This window comes from Scyliorhinus torazame, chromosome 11 (genome assembly GCF_047496885.1).
Source record: "Scyliorhinus torazame isolate Kashiwa2021f chromosome 11, sScyTor2.1, whole genome shotgun sequence".
Taxonomy (NCBI): Eukaryota; Metazoa; Chordata; class Chondrichthyes; order Carcharhiniformes; family Scyliorhinidae; genus Scyliorhinus; species Scyliorhinus torazame.
This window is the reverse complement of record NC_092717.1, coordinates 169,031,341-169,038,717: the sequence shown is the minus strand read 5'-3', so window position 1 is coordinate 169,038,717 and position 7,377 is coordinate 169,031,341.

The following is a 7,377-nucleotide window of genomic DNA, read 5'->3' as shown; positions in this document are numbered from 1 at the left end:
AATACAACCGTGTTGGCTCATCTGTACATCAGAGCACCCAACACCACATGGTACCTAGTGAGTGGATCGATACCTGCCGGCAAAGCTGCCATCCTGAGCCATGGACATCACCAACAAACCGCAGCCATTGCAAGTCGCTGGGAACCTGGGCACCAATTGCAAGCTCTTCAAGCAGCGATTTGAACTGTACATGTGAGCCAACAAAAAACAGAGTGCCTCGGACGAGACAAAGATTGCGATGCTCCTCACTACCGCAGGTCAGCACGCCATCGATGTACACAACTCATTGGTGTTCGCGGAAGGCGAGAACCAATCCAAGTATGACACGGTCCTCCTCAAGCTCGACCAGCACTTCAACGTTGAGGTAAATGAAAGCTTTGAAAGGTATATCTTTCAGCAAAGCCTGCAAGGTAAGGATCAGCTCTTTCAACCCTTTCTGACGCACCTCCGCATACTCGCGCAGTCCTGCGGTTACGGCAACACCTCAGAGTCCATGATCCGGGACCAGATCGTTTTTGGCATTGCCTCCAGTGGCCTACACCAGCAGCTTCTTAAAATTAAAGGCCTGACCTTAGCATCTGCGGTGGAAGCCTGTGTCCTCCATGAAAATGCGACCAGCCGCTTTGCCCAATTTCAGGCGACCGAATCGGCACGGAGGGGGTCCCTAGCGATCGAATCGGCAAGACAGGCCGCCCACGAGGCCGAACGCATCCAGGTAATCGAGTATCTCCCAGCCCGCGGCCCGGACGAGGGCGGCCGTTTCGCGCGCTTTTCGAGGTCTCCCGCGCTTGTGCGCACCAAAACCAACGGCAACATCGAGGGACGCACTGCGCAGGCGCGCCCGATGCAAGACCGAACTGCGCATGCGCAGCGGCGTAACGAACGCCATGACGTCATGACGTGCGGCAACTGTGGAGCTGCACATTTAAAAGGGCAATGTCCTGCAAAAAACCGACAATGCCTACGCTGTAGCGAGATGGGCCACTACGCTGCCTACTGTCGAGCGGTTCAACCGATGGATCCTACACATCTCCGACAACATGTAAGGACCGTCCAGCCCGCACATCAGGTCATCCAGCCCGATGACACAGATGACCAAGATGCCTTCCGGGTTGCGGTCATTGATGTGAACAGGGTCAACACCATCAATCCGGCCGATGAATGGAGTGCCACCCTGATGGTCAACCGATCGCAGATCACTTTCCGCCTGGACACTGGCGCATCCGCCAACCTCATAGCATATTCAGCATTCCATGCCATGAAGGTCAAACCACCTATCCAGCCATCCCGGTGCAAGATGGTCGACTACAACGGGAACGTTATCCCGGCCATGGGATCTTGCCAGCTCCAGGTGACACACAAAACGCACACGGCCACACTCTCGTTTGAAATTGTTGGCTCATCGAAGGATTCCTTGCTGGGCGCACAGGCATGTAAGGCTCTCCACCTTGTACAGCAAATTCTGTCTCTCTCTCCAGACGACACATCTGACTTCCCGGATGCTGAGTTCAACGCAAATCTCCAATCGCTCCTCGCTCACAACCAGGAGGCATTTGATAAAAGCATACACTGCTTTTCTATTATTTCTGCCAAAATGGACAAATTCACACTTTTTCACAATATATTCCACCTGCCAAACGTTTCACTCACTTAATCTATTCATAATTCCTTTGTAAGCCCTCTATGTCTATTTGACAACATACTTTCTGACATACCTTTGTGTCATCAGCACATTTTCTTTGCACATCCAGGGGGATAAAGACTTAGGGGCAGGTACAGTAGAAGGATTTGGTACCTAAATGGTTCCATCGGTACCACCCACATTGTGATGCATGGTCTTGATTTGTATATTCTGTTGTCACTATGCTGGAAGGATACTACTTAGATACCATGACGAAGTTTTGTATAAGTTACAAGGAAGTCTTCATTAGCAATATTGAACTATATATGTAGGTATGGAGGGAACTCCATACTAGGTCATTACATCGTACTACTCATCTTAAGACTGGCTCTAGCTCGAAATCATGTGCCTTCTTACATCACGCCCCCTCCCCCATCCCCCCATCTGAAGTGGTGTCCATGGTGATCAGGAAGGATCTGCCATTGTAAATGAACTCCCAGCCCAATACTAACTTCTGACTGGCATCCATGAACTGTCTTCAATAGTTCAGCCAAGACCAGCTCCGTGACAACCAGTGTGTCCTCATGCCAACTAGGATGACCCTGTCAGTGGTATCTTGTCATTTGAACAACTGAGCCACTTCACAGTTGTAGATGACCTACTAGTGTATGACGGAATGTGAGTCATTCCAACTGCTCTCAGGAGGCCATCCTCCAGGAAGAATTACCAGTGTCACCTAGAGATCACAAAATGAAAGGCTTGGGGCCCAATCTGCAGTTTGGTAGCTGGGCATTTCCAGGGCAATAGAAGAGACTCTTGCCAACTGCCACATTTGTGGATGCATCATCAGGACCAGAGAGAGACATTCATTCCCATACAGTTCTCCCACAGGCCATACGAAAGGCTGGCAATGGACCTATTCATCTACAATGGCAGATACTTCCTGATCACCATGGACACCACTTCAGATGGGGAGGGGGGGGGGGGGGGGCTGATGTAAGAAGGCACATGATTTCGAGCTAGAGCCAGTCTTAAGATGGGTAGTACGATGTAAAGACCTAGTATGGACTTCCCTCCATACCTACATATGAAGACTTCCTTGTGTAGCCACCTAAATTGGCCAGCTCCCGATTTAAAATGGCGAACGGCAAAGGCTGATGGGAAAGTCAGCCAACATAGACAGAAACCAGCAGCTGCAGGTTTGCTGTGTATTTACCTCTGCAAAGGCCAAACAACATCGATACCAGGGACCATCAGCATAACAATGCAGCAGCCATCTGCATACTGATGAGCAATCCTGGGAACAATAAGTAACATTTTGGACACACAAAGCAAAGCCAGACTCCTCGGCGCCAGCAGGAGCCAACACAAAGGAGGTGAACGAGCACCTCAAGACCGCCCATCGATCAGGGAACCGCTCCAGTATTGGAGAAATTGAACCAAGCGATTGGGACAAAGTCCAATCACTTGGGACCAGGTACAGGGTCCGCCCCGAAAGGCGGGAAGCACCTGGGGACTATAAGAGTTAAGCCCCAAGTTCAAATCGCTCTCTTCACCTCTTCGTCCTGCCCGGGTCACCCAGCAACACGAACCAACATTGACTGTGACCGGTGCAGTGACCACCGAACGAAGTAAGTCGTAATTCAACACTCGCTATGAGATAGGCGCTCCTAGATACCAATCCATACCAACTTCGAATCCCGCAGACTCAGAACCCGAACGAAAGGCCATTTGTACCCCTGACCTGGTGGATCAGTCCGAAGTTAAATATAGGCCTGTTAGTTGTAGAAGTAGCTTAGACGTAGAATTTGTGCATGAGTAGCGATTACTGTGTATAATAAATGTGCTTTGATTTGAATCTTACTAATCGGTGTATTGGGTTATTGATCATTACTCGGACTTGAACCTCGTGGCAGTATCACAAAGATACCTGGCGACTCGAGAGCAAAGGTAATAAAACAGAGCAATTGAACCAAGGAGAAAGTTAGCAACATTATTTGGCGACTCCGCTGGGACCCGATCTAGAAGTGGCATAACCACTCCGGCAGAATGCAGAATTTGAATTAGAGATCCAATTGGGAACAGAAAACCACAAGCGTTCAAGCAGTTCTGATCAATACTCATAATTCGGAAGTGTGTGTACGCCTGCGTAACTAAGAGGGCGATAAGGTAAAACTGATAGATTTTTTGTTGCGACAAAACTGTCGGGAGTTTGTATTTCGGAAAGTAGCAAAAGCCGTACCCGTATTTACAGCACCGCCTTAATACCCCGTCCCAAATTGAAGTGCAGCATTCGGATAGGAAAGATGGCAATGCAGGCAATGCAACGCCTCATGAACCCAGAGGAATTTGCGGTCGCAGCGACCAGCAGCAGTAGAGTGGGACAATGTCCTATTTGGGAGGAAGAGATCAGGAAATATCTCAAAGGGAAAGGATGGCCCCTTTGGAATGGATTCTGTGACAACGAGGAATCAGGCCCCAGGAGTATAGGACATACTTGGTCGGAGAACCTGAGCGAGATCCACAAAAAGAGCTTTGGGAAAGCTCGCAAGCCGATGGCAATCGTGTCCTGCTTGGCACAATTGTGAGGCACAGAGGAGGTCGTTAGGATGCTCCGGAAAGAAGTAGAGGGCATACACGAATGAGTAAGGTCGATGTCAGCGAGGTAGAAAGAGAGAACTTAGAATTGAGGAGGAAATTGGCAGCAAAAGATGGAGAGGTGAAGGATGCCAAAAGGGCTCACCAGTCTTGCCTGGCGCACTTAAGCAGCTTCCAATCTCAATATGAAAAGGCCTATCAGGACACGCAACGTGCAGTCCTGGTATGTGAAGAAACAGAAAAGCAGGTAGAAGCATTGCAGAGACAGTGCAGCGACCTAAAGGCAGCGTTAAGAGCACTCCATGCTGCCACCACAGAGCAAAGACAAACCACACTAGATCACGCAAAGTGCCGGAAGCAGATTGCAGAGCAGCAATCACTGCTTTCAGTTCAAAAAGGCATCCAGGAAACCTTTGGAGCAAAGTTAGGTGAGGAAGACGGCCCTGATTGGGAGGAATTGAATGAAACAGCGCAGAGATATGTTCAGGGAACATGTGCGCAGGGAAAGCCACAAAAGAGGAAAGCGCCCCAACCCCCCACACAGCAGATAGTTCAGGCTCCAATGAACCCAGTAACCACCCACCGCACAGCCACATTGGACGATGCGGAATTTCTTTACAGCACCCCCTTAACAGTGACCCAATTACGGGACGCGTGCGATAAGATCACACCGTTCCTCCCCCACCTCAGACCCCCACCATTTCTTTGCCACAGTAAAGCATCAGGCGACCATGTACGGCCTGGATGAGCGAGTGCATGTAAAGCTCACAATTTTAAGTTTAGACCCTTCAGTCGCAGCAGCCCTTCCCGACCCACAGAATGTAGGAGGAGGCACCCTTGCGGAAATGCATACCGCGATCCTGGATGCGATCGGGTATAACTGGGATGACCCCGTAGATGGCTTCAACAAATGCAGGCAAAAAAAACCGAGCACCCCACAGCGTTTGCTGGACGCCTGTGGGTCCACTTTGCAGCAGTCTTTGGAGACGTAGACCGTGCCCATTTGTCCCCAGACAACATGGCCAAATGGACCCGCACCCTTATCTCCCATGCCATCGAAACAGGACAGAAAGCATGCGTGAATTATGATCCCTCAGAGGAGGCTCATAATGAAAAATGGGTGGTAAAAAGATTGTCCCGCGCCTGGGAGAAATCAGTACAAAGCAAACCCGCAGTTAAAATTCCCGAAGAAAAGCAGGCTGACGCAGATATACAGGCAGTTACAACACACCAGAACCCCACATGGGTAAATGAAGGAAAGAACAGTCCCCCACCCAAGTCACAGGAGTGTTACAACTGTGGACAGTTGGGACACTTCGCAAGAGAGTGCAATGCCCCTAGAAAGCCACAGAGAGCCCAGCAGATGGGCACTCTGAGTAAGAAGAAGACCGAGCCCATTCATAGCGTTAGCGCCCGTTCAGATCAGACGGACCTGACCGGATCGGACTGACGGTGTTCGGGCTCCCCCAGTTGGGTCTGCGACACCCTTTGGGATAGGTCCGGACGACCGGTAGTTGCAGCAAAAATTCGGGGACAGCCCATCGAATTTCTCTGGGACACAGGAGGGTCCCGCACCACAATAAATTCATCCACCATGTTCCAAAAGGGCACGTGGCCCACTACAGCCACCATCACCCTCAGCGGCTTTACAGGCCACTCAGAGCAGGGACACATCACAGCCCCTGTACCCATTCAAATCGGTAACATCACCACCAAGCACCCCGTAGTTTTAGTCGATCTACCCCACACAGCAGAACACATTCTGGGAATCGATTTTATGAATTCCCACAACTTATCATTTGATCCAGTCAACCAGTGTGTCTGGAAAATGGCGAAGTCTGCAAGAGCCCCCGCAACGCTCAACATAGGTGAATACGCGAACAAAATTAGCGCAGTAGGCAAATTTTGGTTCAACCCGACCACGCTTAGCACGGACAAGCAGTTTAGGGCAGTTCTGCAAAAGAACAGGGCAGCATTCGCGACACACAAGCACGACTGTGGACAGGTGACTGGCTCCGTACAAATAACAGGACCTGGCCCTCGACCCCAAAAACAATATAGATTTCCCCAAGAGGCAGAGGGAGAAATCTCAAAGGTAATAGAAAGCTTATTAGAGCAGGGCATACTTAGATCAGTAGCCTCCACTAATAATGCCCCGATTTGGCCAGTGGGAAAGCCCGATGGATCATGGTGACTGACCATCGATTACCGGGAACTCAACAAAATCACCCCCGCAGCAGCCCCCACAGTAGCAACAAGTCTCGAGACCATGCTCAAGCAGGGACTCAATTCCCGATTCTTTATGGTTTTGGATGTCAGTAATGGATTCTGGTCCATTCCATTGGCAAAGGCGTGCTAGTACAAATTTGCCTTCACTTTTAAAAATCAGCAGTACACGTGAACATGCCTGCCACAAGGATTCCACAACTCCCCCTCCATTTTCCACCGACAGCTGGCAAATGGCTTAGCCAAATTATCTCGCCCCGAATGTCTGATCCAGTACGTAGACGACCTACTACTGCAGACAGACACCAAGGAAGAGCACATTGAGCTTCTGTCCCAACTCCTGGAACTCTTACACTCAATTGTTTGTAAAGTCAACCCCAAAAAGGCCCAGATTTTGGAAGATAAGGTGATATATTTGGGAACAATTATCACACATGGTAAACGCGAGATCAAGCATAAAAGGATTGACTCGATTGCTAAATTGCCCCTTCCCCAGAACGTTTCAGCCCTCCGGTCGTTTTTAGGACTGGTTGGCTACTGCCGAAACCACATTGACGGTTTCGCCAGCAAGGCAGCACCCCTCTCAGACCTCCTAAAGAAAGGAGCCCCCTGGGAATGGCTTCCGCAGCATATGGATGCTGTGGCTGCGTTGAAGCAATCACTCATAGCAGCCCCCGCACTATAAGTCCAGACCCGCTTTCCCCTTACGCTATAGAGGTAGCAACCACAGACCGCACCCTTTCGGCCATGCTCCTCCAGGAACGGCACGACCAGTTAAGGCCCGTAGCTTACGCCTCCAGAATTTTAGATGCTGTGGAGCAGGGATTTTCAGCCTGTGAGAGGCACCTGCTCGCAGTATTTTGGGCAGTTCAGTATTTTTCGTATATTACAGGACTGAACCCCATCACAATTCTCACCGAACACACCCCCAC